Below are 23,031 nucleotides of genomic sequence, written 5' to 3'. Positions count from 1 at the left end.
TTTTTACATGGAACTCTAATCTCGATCATGTGAGCAGGCTACTGTACAAACACATTTTGTTTTCAGTTACACAAATTATCTTTATATTAGGGGTATTTTGAGTCAACTGCCTCCTCTAAATTTTTACATATATTGTAGCGACTATCTTTTAAAACTAGGTGCAGCACTCAAGTCAGTTTTGCCCACAAACATCTATCTTTTTCTTCACTTTCTCCCTGACACAACCATTTCTTATTCATTTCAGCATGTGTTCAGTTTTCGGAGACATGGCTATGACTGACTTACAATCGCTCTGCCGTTCACTGGAAACACGAGAAAGAAGCACCTCCGACTCACTTCTGATTGGTCAGGCCGTGCCGAGCTCAAGCACATGGTACATTTTCAATATTATTTACGTATTAATAAGGGGGTGTGGTTTGTGCGTGCCGAGCCCAGTCTAAATCTGGGACCAATTAAAAAAATAAATGTGCTTGGCTTTGTGCGTGCGCACTAGGGTTGTACGATATACCGGTATTAATTAATCATATTCGGTACTATACCGCCTCTGAAAAGTACCAATCCACCACCCCCCTGCACCCCCGTCGTTGTCACGTCGTGTCATTGCTGGTTTACGAGCAGACGAGCATGTTCGGTAGCACACAATCACGGAGTACTTACAAACAGACACAGTGTGTAGACAGAAGAGGGAGAACGGACACATTTTGGCTTAAAAACTAACGATAAAGGTGAAGTTATAACACTGAAACGCCCACCGAAAGAGGTGCTTTTAGACATGGCTAGCTAGCTAGCGTAGAGATGATGTTCGAAAACCGGGTCTCCCGATTGTTCGATAAGAAAAGAACCGATTCCATGGATTCGAATCCCTTTTTGAGAAACGGTTCCCATTATCAAAGCCACTATAGTAAAGAAAAAGATTTGGTTCTTTATTCGAATCCCTGGGAACGAATCCCGTGTCACAGGAAATGTCCTGTGGCACGTCACAGGAAATGACGTAGCTCAGTCATTCGGCGGCAGATACAGAAACAGCAACAACAATGGACCGGAAAAAACGCTACAAGGCATGGCTTCACTTTACTAAGAAATACGACGAGGAAACGGCTATCTGCAATTATTGCTAGGCTTCACTTTCCTGTAAGGGGAGCAGTACAACAAACATGTTGAAACATGTACAGGCCGTACATAACCTGAAAGTTAGAGAAACGTGTCGTGGAGAAGCAGCGACAGAGATGACGAAGCAAACCCCTCTTCCTCTACTGTAACCTGCAGTCCCAGTGATAGTGCTGGTGAGTAACTAACGTTAACTGTTGCCAGTTAATTTCCATATCTGCTCACTTGTAGCCTTTAGGCTAAAATAACGCTACCTCTTATGTCAACCAGGACTGCAGTAATGTTAGCCAGACTAACGTTACCTAAGCATAGTCAGTGGCTAACGGTAACGTTAACGTTAGCCTTTTTGTATGTGTCTGAAAACGTTAACGATATCTTGTAGCCTACACCACCCCAGAGTTTGCAGGTCTGTCTAATAAACTAGTGCTCACAAGATGGGAATTAAGATAATGTTATCCTATTTCAGATGATGACAGCCAGAGTGTCCAGGGCAGTGTTTGCTCTGTAGCACAGAGCGTTAACCCATTTACCATAGCGCAGCAAGATGAGTGAGGAGGAGAGTAACAACATTCATTCATTCATTTTTCATTTATTTATTTATTTATTTCAGGCAATGACATAAAGTACAAAGCTGACAACACATAATAATATAAATGAATATAGTGCAAAAGGTAATGTATAGTAAGTAATGCATTACTCGCAAGCTATCGAGAATGATGGTGAAAAATCTCCTCCCCTTCAAATTGGTCAACACAAACGAATACAAATAGGTTAATAATTGTATTTTGCTGACATGTAATGGAGCAAAAAGTAATCAACACCATTACTCTGAGATTTGTTTCAAATGTAAAGTGCTGTACAATACAAATGAATGCAGGATTTTCCCTGCATGTATTTTTCTTAGGTGGCCCACTTAAAGGGAAACTAACAGTCAGTATTTATTTATTTATTGTATTTTATTTTTTTCTTAAAAAATAAAAGTGAGCTTTTGTCAAACCAAGTATTGTGTGTTTTTTTCCCCATATACAACAACCTATCTGGATTCGATAAGATAATCGATAAGGAATCGGTTCGATAAGAGGATTCGATAATGGCATCGAAATCGATAATTTCTTAACAAACATCATCCCTAAGCTAGGGGCTAAAGTCCAGCCCCAGTCTGCAGTGTTGTAGCTACTTCTAAATCACTAATCCTGGTCTCCATGGCGACAAATAAAGTATGTTTCTTACAAGTATCATCCCTGCAGGACGAGGAATAGCTAACCATGCTTCACTACACACCGTCGCTCACAGACGTCCAAATGTAAACAAACGCCATTGGTGGATGTATACCTAACATCCACTGTAATGATACCAAGTACAGGAACGTATCTAGTCTATGCTACTATGATTACATCGATATTTTTTGGCATCACTACATCTTCTTTCGTTTTAAAAAAAATGTATATTATGTTTATAAACTCAGTAAATATGTCCCTGGACACATGAGGACTTTGAATATGACCAATGTACGACTTGGCATCGGATTGATACCCAAATTTGTGGCATCATCCAAAACTAATGTCCATCCATGCACTTTTTTTTACCGCTTGTCCCTTTAAGCATCCAAAGAGAAGAATAAATGATTATTACATTTTAACAGAAGTGTAGATAGAACATGTTAAAAGAGAAAGTAAGCAGATATTAACAGTAAATTAACAAGTAGATTAATAATTCATTTTCTACCACTTGTCCTTAATAATGTTGACAAAATAATAGAATGGAAAATGACACAATATGTTACTGCATATGTCAGCAGACTAAATTAGGAGCCTTTGTTTGTTTACTTACTAATAAAAGACAAGTTGTCTTGTATGTCCACTATTTTATTTAAGGACAAACTTACAGTAAGAAACATATGTTTATTGTACCGTAAGATTGTTTGTTAAAATAAAGCCAAAAATGCTATTTTTTGTGGTCCTCTTTTTTAGAAAAGTATCGAAAAGAATCAAAATACTTTTGGTACCGGTACCAAAATATTGGTATCGGGACAACACTAGTGTGCACACTTTAATACATCTTGTGATTTAGGGCTACATAAATAAACATTGATTGATTGATTGAATCTTTACTGGCGTACCTAGTTTTCTGGATTCGAACGTAGGATTTGCTTTAACACCACGCAGCTGTTGTTACACGTGGCCTCAGACCCTTACTGTATACTGACTGTGAGTTTAAGCACTCGTAGCTCCACCTGTATCGTTCACTACAGCTATTTGCTGTTCAAATGAAACTCAAAAGCATCTGTCTTTTCAACTACTCCAATATATGAGAAGAATTTTACTAACGTCATCGAAAACTGCTGCCCTTCAGTATTCTTAAGCTGGGGGAAATGCCCTGAAGCTGTGTCAGTCATCGTTTGTATTTCAGGAGTCGTTTGGACAGTCCTCATCAGAATCCTCTGCCAGCTAATGTATGCTACCTGTTTTGATGATACGTCACATGAAGCGATCACACACAGTAACAACTGACAGCTGACAACAAAAGGTCATCACTTGGGAACCAACCATGTTCTTATCTGGGCCAGCAGCTTGAAAGCCTTTTGGCAGATTTCAACACCTTTATCACTTCTGCCTCTGTCACTTGGTGTCTTACTGCATTGAGCGAGCACTCAATACTGTTGGTTCAGACTCACTCAATGTTCAGCGGAAGTCATCAAAACGTGTGATGAAATTCACAAAGTTCACCCTCAAGGTGTTATATGGCAGTTTATGAAAACAGTTATGTTGTAAAGGAAGGCACTGAAAATGCTATCAAACTTAAACATTAATTATCTGATTGAGGGAATGTAAGTGCACACCGTTAAAATGCTTGGGCTGGAATTGCAGTCCTTTGCTGGCGGGGGTTAAGCATATAAAAAAATGCACTTACATAAAAAATAGCAGTTAAAAACGAGATGAAAAGTAATAATGGAACAAACCTTGATCCAAATCTGTGATAGAGCATACTCTTGCCACCATGTAACATTTTAAAAAATGCAACATAACGTTGTCTTAGGCTATGTCTACAGTAAGCCGGATAACCCCTTAAACAAATAATTATTTAGAGTAAGCCCAGTTTCAGCCACTAAACCAGCGTTTAAGATCCCCCTCCTGGGACAATTTTTTACACGGCTAAGTGCGCCGTTTATTTCTTGAATCTCCGGTTCTTAGCTTTGTATGGACTCATTGATCGTTTACAAACTGAATTAGGAAAAGAAGTGACACCAGAAAGAATGCGCCACAGCCAGCTTCATAATAAAGTGGTTTCATAACTCGGAGCTAACGACTGGAAATATGGAGGCGAGTCATCCAGGCATGCCCGTGTTTCTCCTTCCGTCTATACCAGGGGTCAGCAACCCGCGGCTCCGGAGCCGCTTGCGGCTCTTTGACCACTCTGATGCAGCTCAGCTGCATACTTGCCGACCCTCCCGGGAGACTTCCGGATTTCAGTGCCTCTCCCAGGGCAAATATTGTCCAATTTTCACACTAACAACAATAATAAGGGCGTGCCATGATGGCACAGCATTTAACACCCTCTACAACCTGTACACACAGTGTGCCAGCCCAGTCACATGTTGTATGCAGCTTCTGCTTGCACACGTTAGTGACAGCAAGGCATACTTGGTCAACAGCCACACAGGTTACACTGACGGTGAGCGTATAAAACAACTTTAACACTCTGCACCCCCCTCCGTGCGTCAGTTGAGGTGGGCGGGTTTGGTGGTAGCGGGGGTGTATAATGTAGCCCGAAAGAGTTAGGGCTGCATGGGATTCTGGGTATTTGTTCTGTTGTGTTTATGTTGTGTTACGGTGCGGATGTTCTCCCGAAATGTGTTTGTCATTCTTGTTTGGTTTTGGTTCACAGTGAGGCGCATATTAGTAAGAGTGTTAAAGTTGTTTCATACAGCCACCGTCAGTGTAACCTGTGTGGCTGTTGACCAAGTATGCCTTGCTGTCACTTACGTGTGCAAGCAGAAGCTGCATACAACATGTGACTGGGCTGGCACACCGTTTGTACAGGTTGTAGAGGGTGTTAAATGCTGTGCCATCAGGGCACTCCCTTATTATTGTTTGGGTGAAAATCAGCAGACGTTCGAGAGAATAGTTGCCCTGAAATTCGGGAGTCTCCCGGAAAATTCGGTAGGATTGGCAAGTATGATGCTGTCAAGCGCCATTCATATAAAACTTGCGGGCCGCACTAACATAACATTTTCATATTAAGGTGCGGGCCGCATGTCTGACACCCCTGGTTTATACATAGCACAAAGCAAAAAAAAACTTTGTATGCAGTGTTATTTCATTTTAAATTTCAAAAGAGTTTTGTGGCTCCCATTGTTTTCTTTAATTTGTGAAACTGGTCAAAATGGCTTTTTGAGAGGTAAAGGTTGCCGACCCCTAGTCTATACAAACACTTGCGGAAATCACACATGAATACCTTAAGAGAAAGCGATTGCAGCTATTTCGGATACAACACTTCTCAGACGGCAAGAGAACTTTCGAATGTCAAGGTCAGCTGTGATTCTACTTACCGAAAAACTTTGTCCATTTGTCGAAAGAGAGACAACGAGAATGCGGGCTACTTTGGATGTGATAAAAAAGGTAGCGTGTGTTTTGTATTACCTGGCCGTCGAGGGAAGACCACGGAAAATGGCGAATGCTTTTGGACTGGCAAAGCAGACTGTAACAGTTATTGTCAGCCATGTATGTCGCGGACTCAACGTCTAGGTCCAGAGTATATAAAGTCACCAAAAACGAATGGACAATGAAGGTGAAGGCAAAAGAGTGAGGAGTGTCCTGACCAGATATCTAGATCCCTAGATTGATTGTTGTAAAATTTTCTATATCACATTGTGTACTTTTACATGTTTATTAAAGATTGTATTAATGTATCATGTCTCAGGTGTGATTCACTACAATAGGGCCCCACAGCACACTGGATTCCAGTTAATTTAAATACCACAACACTGGATATTGTTCAGATAATCTAAATTTAAGTACTTGCACACAAAGCAACACTGGAGGTGACTATGATGTGCGCATTTTCCGCGCATGTGTACTAGGTCGCGTTGTACCGGCTGACGGAGGGGGGAGGGGGTCTTAAACGACCATTGTGTGTGTAAAAAATTATTAGTTTTCAGATAAGCAATTACAATCAAGACACCTATTATACATGTATGATACTAATTACAGGGGGGAAAGCAGTTGTCATAGCTGTTACCATAGTGACAGATTGAGCATTGTTTAAAAACTGACAGGTCCAAAGCATAAAGAGAAGCACTGCATCAATGCATGAAAGAGAAAAGTACTTTCTGTGAGTGAAATATTCTGTGGTGTTTTGTTTGTAGAATGACAAGGATTTATTATGACCTATTACATACTGAATGGTTAAAGCATGTTTTACCTGTTTAAAGAGGTGTTCGTCTTTTCGGATGTATACATGTTTTACAATGTTAGATACTCGTGTTAAACAATGGCAAAGAATACAATCATAAGGTTCATGCAGTTTGGAGTAAGTTTGCAGGCAGTTTTGGATGTCTCTGTTCGCGGGGTTTTACAGCCTAGCTATGTTGTGACATCACAGTGAGGTTGATGTACTTATCTAGACAGGAAGGATAACGTTTTATCTTCATCTAATCTTGGCATGTGCATAATAACACACAATTGTGACATGCAGTGACATAAATCCTGCTAAACAATCTTTTTTTTTTATGCAGCGTCTGAATCATTCGGAGAGTGGGAAGGTGTATCTAATGTTGTGACATGGTCAATCTATATAATGTGTACGTAACTGATTTTTGACCCAGCCTGGAAAAAAATAGCGGCGTTTACTTGAAGATATTTACTTAAACAGTGTACATTTTCAAAAGATAAGGTGACAATTTTGAAGAAGGTGGGGCGAGGTTTCATTTGCAATCCGCGAATGACTCCACAAACGAACATTTTGCAGACAGACTCAAAAAACCGTGGAGCAAAATTTACACCAAAGCATATCCAAGACATAATATCGAGGCCACTAAGGAGGAATTTAAAAGTGAACTAAAATGATCATATGTCCCCTTTAAAATGCTGATTGGAGCACGACCAATCTGTAGTAAACTTGCAGAAAGTTCCGCAGGTTTCAAGTTTCCCATCCATCTATACCAACTCTAAAGAGTTGATGAGGTAAAACACAGTTCAGACATCACTTCTTTTTTTGCTTTTGGGGGAAAAAAATTGCATGGTCCTCAAGCTAGCAATCAGGAAAACAATATCCCCTAAAAGCCACACAGTAGAAATGACAAAGTCTCATAAAAGCCAAAGAGGAATCAGCAGTTTAGAAAATAGGATTTGGATCATGTGGAACAGATCTGCGTTTCTTTTTGGGGGACTGTCAAATTGTGGTCAGCATATAAAGGCGACATAGATGTGCAGATGGAGTGTGCATGAAGCAGTGATATGGAACAGAGGAGAAATGGGTATCTTTATCCTGTTTGTTTGTTCAGTAGCCAAAAACCTTCCGTGTTAACATTTCATCTAAGTCACATGGCTGGGGGTAAAGACACTCATAGGCGTGCTGTAATGTATGGCACAAACACATACACTATAATGCCAAATGTATTTGGCCACCTGCCTTTACTCACATATGTACTTGAAGTGCCATCCCATGGAATTGTCCAAAATGTTTTGGTATCCTGGAGCATTCAAAGTTCCTTTCACTGAAACTAAGGGGCCAAGCCCAACTCCTGAAAAACAACTCGACACCATAATTCCCCCTCCACCAAATTTCACACTCGGCACAATGCAGTCCAAAATGTAGCGTACTCCTGGCAACCTCCAAACCCAGACTGATCCATCAGATTGCCAGTTGGAAAAGCGTGACTCATCAGTCCGGAGAAGGTGTCTCCACTGCTCTAAAGTACTGTGGCGACGTGCTTTAAACCACTACATCCAACGCTTTGCATTGGACTTGGTGATGTATGGCTTAGATGCAGCTGCTCTGCCATGGAAACCCATTCCATGAAGCTCTCTGCGTACTGTACATGGGCTAATTGGAAGGTCACATGAAGTTTGGAGCTCTGTAGCAACTGACTGTGCAGAAAGTTTTTGCACTATGCGCTTCAGCATCCGCTGACCCCTCTCTGTCAGTTTACGTGGCCTACCACTTGGTGGCTGACTTGCTGTTGTTCTCAAACTCTTCACTTTTCTTATAATAAAGTTGACTTTGGAATATTTAGGAGCGAGGAAATTTCACGACTGGATTTGTTGCACAGGTGGCATCCTATGACAGTTCCATGCTGGATATCACTGAGAGCGGCCCATTCTTTCACAAATGTTTGTAGAAACAGTCTCCATGCCTAAGTGCTTGATTTTATACACCGGGTCAAGTGATTAGGGCACCTGATTCTCATTTGGATGGGTGGCCAAATACTTTTGGAAATATAGTGTGGCTGCATAGAAAAGGGATCGAGGAAATGATATCATTTGTATGTAAAATTCCAAAGGAGTTGACTGTACTGACAGACAGTCTCTTACGTTGTTTTTTGGCGCTCCTCCAAGCGTTGCCGCTTAATGAGAACCTGCAGATATTCCCCCGAGGTACAAAGCATTTTAAGTTGTTTTTTTCTGTCAACAGTAAATTCTGAAGTAGTTGTCTCTGTCCAACCATAATCATGAATCTACCACAATAAATAGGACAATCAGAGTTTGAGAGCTAAGTATCAAAACATCTGTGTTTGCAGTAAATAAAGGGAAGCTACAGTCTACACCAGTGGTCCCAAATCGGTCCGTGATGCATTTACTACCAGGCTGCACGGAAACATTAAATCATTTATAAACAACCTAAATGCCGCCAGTCGCACTACACACAATAATAAGCTTGTTCATAAATGTATAATATAACTCCTGATAGAAAGTCGCCATTTGTTAAATTTGTTATAAATTTGTTACATGGAACAATGCACATTAATAAACATCTAAAATGTAAATGTGCCAGATTGCAGCCAAATTTTATTTTTCATCTGCAGTCCCCGGCAGGTTAGTGGTATAGCCAACAAGGTCCATAAAAAGTTAAGTTAGACAGCTCCAATACCAGACATAATCAGTACAATAAAATACACAAACTCAGACATACTGATACAAATAAAATAACATGGAGACCACTATAAAACAGTAGGTTGCTGCATGACGGAAGCTCAGGACAGATCAATAATAAAGTCACCACAGTAGTTGAAGTTCATAAGGCAGATGGATAAGTGCTACAGTGCAAGTGTGCTGAAGGAAGAAAATACACACCTCATTGGCCTGGTAAGTTAAAGTGCTGCAATTATTGCTCATAACCCTTTTGCACAAGTAGTTAGCATTAACAGATGTGTTTTTGCATGGAAAATTGCACCAAAAAAGCATACATAAGTTTATCCATGTATTAAATATGAACACATAACTTTTAGAATAGTAATATAAACTTTTAGAATAGTAATAGAAACTTTTAGAATAGGTTGCTGATGTTGCTCTGTTGTTGTTGTTGTGTTTGCTGTTGTTGTTTTTGTCTCTCTGTCTAATCCCCCTCTTGTCCCCACAATTCCCCCCTCTGTCTTCCTTTTTCTCTCTTTCTATCCCCTCCTGCTCCGGCCCGGCTGCACCAAATGATAATATAAATACATTTAATAAAGTCAAAATACAAGTAAGGCAACAAGAGAAGTATCCTACACTTCTCTTTTGTAAAGTAAATCTGAACAGCCGATATGGGAATCTACATCTGCTATATGATTTGCCCGAGAAGCTGGGCAGGACATTATTAAAAATTAAAAATTAAAAAAAAAAAATAGAATAGTAATATAAACTTTTAGAATAGTAATAGAAACTTTTAGAATAGTAATAGAAATCCATATAAATATTTTGGAACTGTAGGCAAGTATACCTAGTTTTATTATATATCTATGCTCTTGTCCTCTACTATGACGTATCACGTATAACGCATTATATCAGTGAGCCAAAAAAAAAGACCACAAGCTAGCGAAAATGAGTAAAAAACAAGTCATCGGAGAGCTTTTCTGCAAAGGGAAAAATGCCTGGGCTCCCGCTAATTCAGCGTTATGTTGAGTTGTATTTTTCATGCATCTATTTTTGCTGTATGTACACTATATTGCCAAAAGTATTTGGCCACCCATCCAAATGATGAGAATCAGGTGTCCTAATCACTTGGCCTGGTGTATAAAATCAAGCACTTAGGCATGGAGACTGTTTCTACAAACATTTGTGAAAGAATGGGCCGCTCTCAGTGATTTCCAGCATGGAACTGTCATAGGATGCCACCTGTGCAACAAATCCAGTCGTGGAATTTACTCGCTCCTAAATATTCCAAAGTCAACTTTATTATAAGAAAAGTGAAGAGTTTGGGAACAACAGCAAGTCAGCCACCACGTGGTAGGCCACGTAAACTGACAGAGAGGGGTCAGCGGATGCTGAAGCGCATAGTGCAGAAAGTCTTTGCACTGTCAGTTGCTACAGAGCTCCAAACTTCATCTGACTTTCCAATTAGCCCACGTACAGTACGCAGAGAGCTTCATGGAATGGGTTTCAATGGCCGAACAGCTGCATCTAAGCCATACATCACAAAGTACAATGCAAAGCGTCGGATGCAGTGGTGTAAAGCAGTCTCCCCTGCTCTAGAGTCTAGTGGCGACACCTTCTCTGGACTGATGAATCACACTTTTCCATCTGGCAATCTGATGGACGAGTCTGAGTTTGGAGGTTGTCAGGAGTACGCTACATTTCGGACTGCATTGTGCCAAGTGTGAAATTTGGTTGAGGAAGAATTATGGTGTGGGGTTGTTTTTCAGGAGTTGGGTTTGGTCCCTTAGTTCCAGTGAAAGGAACTTTAAATGCTCCAGGATACCAAAACATTGTGGACAATTCCATGGGATGACACTTCAAGTTCATATGTGAGTGAAGGCACGTGGCCAAATACTTTTGGCAATATAGTGCATCTGCCACACGTGGATGGGCTGGTCCATGAAAATAATGTTTACAATAAACCAGTCCGTGGTGCAAAAAATGTTGGAGACCCCTGCTTAACACCAGATAACTTAAGAGTCAACCCGACAACACAGAAATGTCCATGCCAACATGGATTCAAAACGGAAACTGAAACGGCAATGAATTAATATTTGTAAAATGGTGAGGCTTTGAGAGATCATTATGGGCAGAAACAATGATCATTTTATAACACCGTTTGGTGAAGTGTATGCATCTATTCTTAGGGTACCTTGCTCTTCCTGTAAGAGACCAGGTGAGCCTTTGTGCTGTCAACCCTGTCACCGTTGGCGAAATATAGCATTTTTGTTGTCAAAATACAGCGCAGCATGTCTATGTTAGTGGAGCGTGGTGCTGCAGCAACACAAGCTGAGCGTGTGTTCATGCGTGCGTGCTAGTGTGTGTGTGTTCATGCGTGCGTGCTAGTGTGTGTGTGTGTGTGTGTGTGTGTGTGTGTGTGTGTGTGTGTGTGTGTGTGTGTGTGTGTGTGTGTGTGTGTGTGTGTGTGTGTGTGTGTGTGCGCCTGTGCGCATGGCAAAAGTCCCAATTATAAATATACACATATATATATACATATACATACACTACCGTTCAAAAGTTTGGGGTCACATTGAAATGTCCTTATTTTTTAAGGAAAAGCACTGTACTTTTCAATGAAGATAACTTTAAACTAGTGTTAGCTAGGCTAATTGATGATTAGAAAACCCTTGTGCAATCATGTTCACACATCTGAAAACAGTTTAGCTCATTACAGAAGCTACAAAACTGACCTTCCTTTGAGCAGATTGAGTTTCTGGAGCATCACATTTGTGGGGTCAATTAAACACTCAAAATGGCCAGAAAAAGAGAACTTTCATCTGAAACTAGACGGTCTATTATTGTTCTTAGAAATGAAGGCTATTCCACAAAATTGTTTGGGTGACCCCAAAGTTTTGAACGGTAGTGTATATATACACATATATATATATATATATATATATAATGTGTGTATATATATATATATATATATATATATATATATATATATATATATATATATATATATATATATATATATATATATATATATATATATATATATATATATATATATACCCACATTATATATATATATGTGTATATATATATATATATATATATATATATATATATATATATATATATATGTGTATATATATATATATATATATATATATATATATATATATATATGTATGAAATACTTGACTTTCAGTGAATTCTATATATATATATATATATATATATATATATATATATATATGTCCATGGCGACAAATAAAGTAAGTTTCTTACAAGTATCATCCCTGCAGGACGAGGAATAGCTAAAAATGCTTCACTACACACCGTAGCTCACCGGCATCAAAATGTAAACAAACGCCATTGGTGGATCTACACTTAACATCCACTGTAATGATACCAAAGTACAGGAGCCTATCTAGTCGATACTACTATGATTACCTCTATATTTTTTGGCATCACAACATCGTCTTTTGTTTTTGTTTTTTTTTATATTATGTTTATAAACTCAGGAAATATGTCCCTGGACACATGAGGACTTTGAATATGACCCATGTATGATCCTGTAACTACTTGGTATCGGCCAAATTTGTGGTACCATCCAAAACTAATGTAAAAGTATCAAACAACAGAATAATAAGTGATTATTACATTTTAACAGAAGTGTAGATAGAACATGTTAAGAGAAAGTAAGCAGATATTAACAGTAAATGAACAAGTAGACTAATAATTTTCTACCACTTGTCCTTAATAATGTAGACAAAATAATAGAATGAAAAATGACACAATATGTTACTGCATATGTCAGCAGACTAAATTAGGAGCCTTTGTTTGTTTACTTACTAATAAAAGACAAGTTGTCTTGTATGTTCACTATTTTATTTAAGGACAAACTTGCAATAAGAAACCTACAGTATGTTTAATGTACCCTAACATTTTTTGTTAAAATAAAGCCAATAATGCAATTTTGTGGTCCCCTTTATTTAGAAAAGTATCAAAAAAATGTTGGAACCGGTACCAAAATATTGGTATCGGGACAACACTAGTGTGTATATAAAACCTTCATGGAGGTGTTTTTTTAAGTGCTCCATAAGCAGAATTTTGCTCGCATTCATTTGACTGCATAAAAAAAAGAAAAACATGTGTGCTTGTCTTACATAAGGATTGTGAATGATGGGCAAAATTCTACCAAAAAAAAATAGTGTAGTTCCCCTTTTAAGAGACAAATCCTTTTGAATATGCAGTAATTCCTTTTGATAATACATCCATCCAGTTTCTACCGCTTGTCCCTTTCAGGGTCGCGGGGGGTGCCGGAGCCTATCTCAGCTGCATTCGGGCAGAAGGCGGCGTACACCCTGGACAAGTCGCCACCTCATCACAGGGCCAACACAGATAGACAGACAACATTCACACTAACATTCACACACTAGGGACCATTTAACCTATCCCCAGGTGCATAGCTTTGGAGGTGGGAGGAAGCCGGAGTACCCGGAGGGAACCCACGCAGTCACGGGGAGAACATGCAAACTCCACACAGAAAGATCCCGAGCCCGGGATTGAACTCAGGACCTTCGTATTGTGAGGCACATGCACTAAACCAGTGGTTCTTAACCTGGGTTCGATTGAACCCTAGTGGTTCGGTGAGTCGGCCTCAGGGGTTCGGCGGAGCCTCCGCCGCGGAGGCCAAGACACACTCGAGTCATCGTGTAAATAAAAACTTCTCCCTTTCGGCGTATTATGGATACCCCCAAACAATGTTCCCTCTAATTTGATTTGCAGGTGTGTAATTTGTTGTGAGTTCATGCACTGTGTTGTTTTGTTTTTTTCTTTGAACAAGGCGATGTTCATGCGCGGTTCGTTTTGTGCACCAGTAAAGAAAACATAACTGTCTTGAATTTGAAAATATATATATATATATTTTTCACTGCGTTCGTTACGTCTCGTCTCGATTACTGTAACGTATTATTTTCGGGTCTCCCTATGTCTAGCATTAAAAGATTACAGTTGGTACAAAATGCGGCTGCTAGACTTTTGACAAGAACAACAAAGTTTGATCATATTACGCCTATACTGGCTCACCTGCACTGGCTTCCTGTGCACTTAAGATGTGACTTTAAGGTTTTACTACTTACGTATAAAATACTACACGGTCTAGCTCCAGCCTATTTTGCCGATTGTATTGTACCATATGTCCCGCCAAGAACTCCGGCTTATTAGTGATTCCCAGAGCCCAAAAAAAGTCTGCGGGCTATAGAGCGTTTTCTATTCGGGCTCCAGTACTATGGAATGCCCTCCCGGTAACAGTTAGAGATGATACCTCAGTAGAAGCATTTAAGTCCCATCTTAAAACTCATTTGTATACTCTAGCCTTTAAATAGACCCCCTTTTAGACGAGTTGATCTGCCGTTCATTTTGTTTTCTCCTCTGCTCCCCTCTCCCTTGTGGAGGGGGGGTTGCACAGGTCCGTTGGCCATGGATGAAGTGATGTCTGTCCAGAGTCGGGACCCGGGGTGGACCGCTAGCCTGTGCATCGGTTGGGGACATCTCTGCGCTGCTGACCCGTCTCCGCTCGGGACGGTTTCCTGCTGGCCCCACTATGGACTGGACTTTCGCTGATATGTTGGATCCACTGTGGACTGGACTTTCACAATATTATGTCAGACCCACTCGACATCCATTGCTTTTGGTCTCCCCTAAAGGGGGGGGGTTACCCACATATGCGGTCCTCTCCAAGGTTTCTCATAGTCATTCACATCGACGTCCCACTGGGGTGAGTTTTTCCTTGCCCGTATGTGGGCTCTGTACCGAGGATGTCGTTGTGGCTTGTACAGCCCTTTGAGACACTTGTGATTTAGGGCTATATAAATAAACATTGATTGATTGATTGATTGATTGATTCACTAAAGAAGGATTCGGTGAATGCGCATATGAAACTAGTGGGGTTCGGTACCTCCAACTAGGTTAAGAACCACTGCACTAAACCCTGTGCCACCGTGCTGCCTTTTGATAATGCAGAAGACTATAATTAAAGTGTTTTACTGCAAAATAACAGTTAATTGCTGTGAAACATAATAGCATCCTAATTATTACAGTAATGTCAGAATACATTTTTAAATTAAAATAAATAAATATGAGATAGGCTCCAGCACCCCATTAGACAATAAAATACTGTCTAATGCTGTGATGTTCTGGTATTCTTTTTATTTTTTGCACTGCAGGTGCAGAATGGTTCCATGTATGCTGCGTGCAGACAGGAATACTTCCAACGTCTCTTTTCACTCCCGCAAAAACCGAGCAGCAACTTGAAAGCGCCACCGATGAACGCCAAGCCTGCATGTCATGCCCTGGCCGCGTCTCGCAAACATCCTAGGAGCCATCAACACGTCGTGATAATTATGTCACGTGACGAATGAGCTCACCGCCAACGTGCGCAAACAGCCCGCCGAAAGAGCGCAATGTTGCCTCCTTGGAATTGCGCGATTTTTAAGTTGGTCCCTGTGATGAGGTGGTGACTTGTGCAGCTGGGATAGGCTCCAGCACCCCCACCCCGCGGGACCCCGAAAGGGACAAGCGGCAGAAAATGGATGAATGGATGCGCTTTGAAGTGTGTGCGTGCATTGCAATCTATACGGACTCCTCGGGTATGTGCTGTGTGAGGAGGAGGCACCACCCAGACAAGTGGGGGTTAGGCAGCCGATGAAGGGCTCCACTGTGATCCCCCATTCATCTGTTGAACGTGTGATGAGGGACGAATGGACATGCACAAATAACCATTTCCCCGCTTTGCTAACAAAACCATATAAAAAAACAAATAAGGGGGGAGGTTTTAGAGCCACAATGCCGAAAAAAAGCGCACATCTGTGTGTAACGGAATGGAATGCACGCTGCAACAAATGCGAAATGTCAACAAATAAAACACTGACCGTTTCGATCCTCAAAGTGACTCCATAAACTTCTTCTGTTGACGTCCAGCTTCTTCTTCCCCCCCACCCCCCTCGCCTCTTCCTTCGCCAGCAGCAAAGACCCACGCACAGGACAAAGACGCGCAGGGGTTTTCTTGTTTAACTTCCAGTTCGCAGCATCCCAACATGGATCTTCTTCCTTCCCGCCGTGCAGTGCGGGCGCTGTCCAGAGGCGAGTGTTGCTGAAGGGCTTTCACCTTCCCTTTCTCTCCTTCAATCTCCTTGCTCTTCACAATCCTCACTTTGCTCGCACAAGAATTCCCGCCCACCGTGGGAGATGTTTTTTCTCTTGTGCAACCCCCCCTACGTGCTCTCTGCAAGTGTTTGTTCCATCACTGGAGAAAATGACACCTTTTTTCAAGACTGATGTGATGAAGTTAAAATTGAATGGCGGGGAAAACAGATTGCAGTTGTTTTGGGTTGGTTTTTTTTTTACTTGGCGTGGTTTCAGTGTGTAACTACAAGTATTTGTAAAGGGACCACGCGAGTTAAACACTCCAGTCAGCGTTGACTTTCTCAATAATGTGATCATATTTGTAAGTAAGACGCCTACTTGTGTCTCCTCGAGGTACTGCAGGGAGCACACGCTTTATGAAGTGCACCTCTCATGATCGTCAACCCTGGGGTCATTTCAATCTTTTTTTTTTCATTAAATTTACTTTTCTTTGTTTATCAGCTCGGTGCTGATTGCACTTATTGACCCATCGGTCCAATCAGTGCAACTTTGATTAGTAGACCGAGTGACTCAGCAGCCTCCATACTCCAAAATATGCCGGTGTTACTATGAAAACTCAAGAGGAAAAAGGGACCACTTAGTTCTTTTGTGACGTAACATTATCGGGTAATAAGAAGGGACTTTTATTTTGAAGGCGAGTTGGTCCCTCCTCTAGTTTCCGGTAGTCTCAGCACGACAGTCAGACGCCCACTTGTTTACACACGAGACAGGTTTACGTGTTTCAGCGCTCCAAGTTTGTTGTTTCTTCCCACAAAGTGCCTTGGAAACATTGTCTGTAAGTCTTGTGTCTGTTTTATGAGTAACATGAAGACGTTGTGTGTGTGTGTAAATGTAGAAATAGCACTGTGCGACAATAGCTTGTTCTACTTTTTAGCTTGTTGCTACTTAGCATGTAGCTTCTTTGCTCGCTCACTCCTCTAAGGGAGGGTGCAATGTTTATAAATGTAAATCCTATTCATGTGTGGCTATGAGTATTACATGGGCTATATAGGGCTATTTACATCACTTTATGAGCACTGTTTACATGCTATTGTATGGGCTGTGTGTGTATGTGTGAAAACATATTATGTAGCAAACATTTATGGAAATGTAGTTACTTAGTGGTGTTTATTTGACATATATTTTGTGTCTCTTTATACAGTTTTACAATAATAACAACAAAGAAAGAAATGACCAATTAGACAAGAAGAAAGGAAAAGTGCATTCCCTGTGAAAACCACTAAAGCTTCTTAAAGATAAAAGGCCTGGACTCTTTCTTCCCTTTCCTTGGAATCTTCATGTTAGCTATCCGTCAACTTGTTAACGTCACGGACACAGACACGTAGGACGGAATATCTTTGTTACTTTGTAAAAAGGTTTTTTAAGAAATGAATGTAGTTGCAATATGTATATTTGAAGATAAATATTTGTGTTATTGTGTGAATGCTCTAAAACAGTGGTTCTCAACCTTTTTTCGGTGATGTACCTCCTGTGAATTTTTTTTTAATTCAAGTACCCCCTAATCAGAGCAAAGCATTTTTGGTTAAAAAAAAAAAAGAGGTAAAGAAGTAAAATACAGCACTAGGTCATCAGTTTCTAATTTATTAAATTGTATAACAGTGCAAAATATTGCTCATTTGTAGTGGTCTTTCTTGAACTATTTGGAAAAAAAGATGGGTTTTTATTTATATTTGTCATGTCTGTGTTGATCATGTTTTTGTTTTGCTTGGTTTTTGGACACTTTTTAGTTCTTGTCTTCACTCCCTTGCTTTGTCACCATAGTAACCATTAGTTTCACCTGGTTCACATTGTCATGTCACGCACCTGTTTTCACTTATCATGTCACTATATAAGCTTTTCTGTTTCTGTTGTTCGTCCTGGCGACACACCTTCACCACACAAAATTATGCTCTGCACCTGTTTACCATAGTTCTTGTTTCATCTCATGCCAAGTAAGTTTTGATTTAATGTTTATAGTTTTTATGCCCAAGTGCATGTCTTTTGTTTCATAGTCTAGTTTTCTACTTCCGCATTTGTGCGCGCCTTTTGTTTGTACCTTTTTGTTTGAGTTAAAATATTAAACATGTCCTCACCTGCACGCCACGTATGGTCCAATTCATTTGCACCACGGGAGAGCAAACCACGCCTCAGACAAAGTATTGACAATATTTATAAAGGATTTTTGAATTGTTACTATTTTTAGAATATTTAAAAAAAATCTCACGTACCCCTTGGCATACCTTCAAGTACCCCCATTTGAGAACCACTGCTCTAAAACATGGGTGTCAAACTCTGGCCCGCGGGCCAACATTGGCCCGCCGTGTAATTTCACTTGGCCCTTGAGGCGATATCAAATTAACACTAGAGCTGGCCCGCCGATTATACACAGCGGCGGTGCCGCGGTAGCACCGCATCCACCGCTAATTCTCATACTTGCCAACCCTCCCGGGAGACTCCCACATTTCAGTGCCCCTCCCGAAAATCGTCACGTCCGCTTTTCATCCAGTCCAACGAGTGCTGGCCCAGTCACATAATATGTGCGGCTTCTGCACGCACACACAGGTGAATGCAACGCATACTTGATCAACAGCGATACAGGTTACACTGAGTGTGGCCGTATAAACAACTTTAACACTGTTAGAAATATACGCCACACTGTGAACCCACACCAAACAAGAATGACAAACACATTTCGGGAGAACATCCGCACCGTACCACAACATAAACACAACAGAACAAATACCCAGAACCCTTTGCAGCATTAACTCTTCCGGGACGCTACAAGGTGTGTGTGTGTGTGGGGGGGGGGGGGGTTTGGTGGTAGCGGGGGGTGTATTTTGTAGCGTCCCGGAAGAGTTAGTGCTGCAAAGGGTTCTGGGTATTTGTTCTGTTGTGTTACGGTGCGGATGTTCTCCCGAAATGTGTTTGTCATTCTTGTTTGGTGTGGATTCACAGTGTGGCGTATATTTCTAACAGTGTTAAAGTTGTTTATACGGACACCCTCAGTGTAACCTGTATCGCTGTTGATCAAGTATGCGTTGCATTCACGTGTGTGTGCGTACAGAAGCCGCACATATCTTGTGACAGGGCCGGCACGTTGTTAGAATGGATAAAAAGCGGACGTGACGACAGCTCGTAGAGGACGTTAAAGGCAGTGCCTTTAAGGCACGCCCCCGGGTGGACTACGAGATATAATGACTGATGAACACCTCCGTTCGATAATGAAGGTTGCCTCAGCTCAAAGCCTGAGCCCCGACATTAATGAACTAGCATCCAAGAAAATATGCTAGGTATCTGGCTTGGGCACATCAGATTAGATCAGTGTGTTGCAAACTGAGCAGTTTAAAGTCCTGAATGGTTGGTTTATTCATTGTTATTTTATTTTCAAATGTATTAGCCTGTGGAAAAAGTTAATGTTGATATTTACCTCAGAAGGCTGCAAATAGAAAAGAGGCATTCAATTTTTATTTAAATTGTATTTGATATGCCATTGATATTTTCTAATTATTATTATTATTATTTGAAACTCAATTTTGCATGTCGCTATAAAGTTATATAAGCCTTGCTTGTTCAATATTTAATGCAAAACTTGTTTGGGTCCCTATTAAAAGGTTAATTTGTTCAACCTTGGCCCGAGGCTTTGTTCAGTTTTAAATGTTGGTCCACTCTGTATTTGAGTTTGACACCCCTGCTCTAAAACATTCACACATAAAACTATATTGCCAAAAGTATTTGGCCACCTGCCTTGACTCACATATGAACTTGAAGTGCCATCCCATTCCTAACCCATAGGGTTCAATATGATGTCGGTCCACCTTTTGCAGCTATTACAGCTTCAACTCTTCTGGGAAGGCTGTCCACAAGGTTGCGGAGTGCCTTTATAGGAATTTTCGACCATTCTTCCATAAGAGCATTGGTGAGGTCACACACTGATGTTGGTCCAGAAGGCCTGGCTCTCTGTCTCCATTCTAATTCATCGTAAAGGTGTTCTATCGGGTTCAGGTCAGGACTCAGTGCAGGCCAGTCAAGTTCATCTGCACCAGACTTGTCATCCATGTCTTTATGGACCTTGCTTTGTGCATGTTGGAAGAGGAAGGGGCCCGCTCCAAACTGTTCCTACAAGGTTGGGAGCATGGAATTGTCCAAAATATTTTGGCATCATGGAGCATTCAAAGTTCCTTTCACTTGAACTAAGGGGCCAAGCCCAACTCCTGAAAAACAAGCCCACACCATAATTCCTCCTCCACCAAATGTCACACTCAGCACAATGCAGTCCGAAATGTACCGTTCTCCTGGCAACCTCCAAACCCAGACTCCTCCATCAGATTGCCGGATGGAAAAGCGTGATTCATCACTCCAGAGAACGCATCTCCACTGCTCTAAAGTCCAGTGGCGACGTGCTTTACACCACCGCATCCGACGCTTTGCATTGGACTTGGTGATGTACGGCTTAGACACAGCTGTTCGGCCATGGAAACCTATTCTATGAAGTTCTCTGCGTACTGTACGTGGGCTAATTGGAAGGTCACAAGAAGTTTGAAGCTCTGTAGCTACTGACTGTGCAGAAAGTCTTTGCACTATGCGCTTCATCATCCGCTGACCCCTCTCTGTCAGTTTACGTGGCTTACCACTTCATGGCTGAGTTGCTGTTGCTCCCAAACTTTTCAATTTTCTTATAACAAAGCCGACCGTTGGCTTTAGAATATTTAGGAGCAAGGAAATTTCACGACTATATTTGTTGCACAGGTGGCATCCTATGACAGTCCCACGCTGGAAATAACGGAGCTCTTGAGACTGGCCCATTCTTTCACAAATGTTTGTAGAAACAGTCTCCATGCCTAAGTGCTGGATTTTATACACCTGTGGCCGGGCCAAGTGATTGTGATTAATCATGAGTCAACCATGTGACTTGTGACCATGTGGAATATTCCACATTTTTCAGTAGGTGCAATGTGTTAGGGTAACAGGACTGATTGAAACCCCAGAGACACGACATAAGTGTGTATTTTAACTAAAATGTGTAACTTAAAAAAAAAAAAGAAAAAAATTTGAAAAATGTTCTTAAAATACAGTTAAGATAAGTAAAACAAGTATGTGAAAAAATTTGACTAAAAAAAGTATTTTGCAAGTAGTTTTATAATGCATTAATGCATTTTATTTCCCAAGGATGCAGTCGGCCCTGATTCTGTGGAATGGCCCTTAAATAGTGTCCTAATTTCTCTGTCCATTCATCATTCACAATCAGCGGCAAATCTCATCTGAGAGCGGCATGGCTCATGTAGTAGAGTCTTCATCTCTCAACCTAATGGTTGCTGGTTAAATCCTCCACCCCCCATGTTGATGTATGTTCGTCATCAGTAGGTGAGCGAGGTAACAGTGTTATAGTGCCTTAAGGGTGGAAAGGTACAATAAATGTGAAAGCCTATTTCACCATGTGCTAATGCCTAGTGTGGACGTGCGACAGTGCGTTGTGTAAACCTCACTCAAGAGCTTTTGCTGGACAATGAATTGGACATCCATCCGTCAAATGTCTACGCTTCCATCTATTTGTCTATTCATCCTCCCTTTGTCTCAGCTGACATTAGATAAGATGGTCTACCAGTCCATCGCAATGGCAACAAATAAATACTCTACTAATTTGACACAACATCAACACACTTCAATTTGTGAGAATATCCAACACGAGATGACTATAGAAGCTGTGACTTTACAGTTTTTTGCAGCGTAAGCACACCTAATTGTGAGCTGAACATAGCTTGTTATTCCTTCTTAGACGTGTGTTCCGTTCCATTCTTTCAATATCACTTTTGTTCTGCAACGTAGACTTTTGAGGATTGCTGGCACCAAATAAATGCACCTTGGGATTTTGGGCTCTCATCATGTATTTAGTCACAGTTGTATTCCATTTGTTTCAATCACCTCTCTGTGGATTGCGGGCAATGCATAATCAAGAACTGCACCAAATAAACTCAGTAAAAAAGCACTTTGTTCATACCAGAACAGACAGGTACACACATCCCATTAAGGACTACCTCTGCTGACTAGTTTGTATTGGCATTGGGGGAGGGGGAAAAGCTGTAATGAATTATTAGTGTTCATACAAAATTTATTAGTCTTCAAAAAATAAAGTGCTGGATGTGTTGCCCACATGCAATTGATGATATGGCATTATTTCCTGCTCATCATGCTTCCAAAATAACTAGAGTAAAATACACTGACATTCATTGTTTTTTAGCAGAGGTCCTCATTTGACTGTCCATGAAACGGTGCCTATTCCGATCAGAGGCGTATTTAGTCATTTTGAGGGCCAAGGCAAACCTAGTCCTTGGGGCCCTCCACATGGGCAAAAAACAACATTTTAGCTGCTGGTTGCGCAGTAAGAATCACTGATCGCAAAGCTATTACTATAACTGATAAGACCTTAGGAACATTAATAAACATTTAATAAAATGTAAGACATTTTCCGGAGCTCATTATTTTTGTTAGCGCAGTTGGGATGGCCGGTAAGTCTGTGATTGGTCGGAAAAAGAGAGCTCTTAACGGTGGCCGTGTTTGAATTATACAAGACTGTTGACTCTAAAAAAAATACAAATAAAAATAAGTCAATACTCACATATTGGTGATGAAAAGTGTCACTTTGTACTTGCATCACACGCTGACAGTAAGCTCTTGCTGTGTT

At 40.8% G+C, this 23,031-nt stretch overlaps 1 protein-coding gene across 1 annotated transcript in view; it reads right to left on the bottom strand.

Moving 5' to 3' along the window:
* LOC133653685 (metabotropic glutamate receptor 4-like) overlaps positions 1-16,197 on the bottom strand; it is a 448,987-nt gene extending 432,790 nt beyond the window's left edge. The window contains exon 1 of the mRNA XM_062053243.1: positions 16,100-16,197. The gene's annotated coding sequence lies outside the window, so the exon portion shown is untranslated. The remainder of the gene's footprint in view (positions 1-16,099) is intronic.
* Positions 16,198-23,031: the final 6,834 nt, after the last annotated feature.

The sequence above is a fragment of the Entelurus aequoreus genome, linkage group LG07 (assembly GCF_033978785.1).
Source record: "Entelurus aequoreus isolate RoL-2023_Sb linkage group LG07, RoL_Eaeq_v1.1, whole genome shotgun sequence".
NCBI lineage: Eukaryota > Metazoa > Chordata > Actinopteri > Syngnathiformes > Syngnathidae > Entelurus > Entelurus aequoreus.
This window is presented reverse-complemented; position numbering and strand designations above follow the sequence as displayed.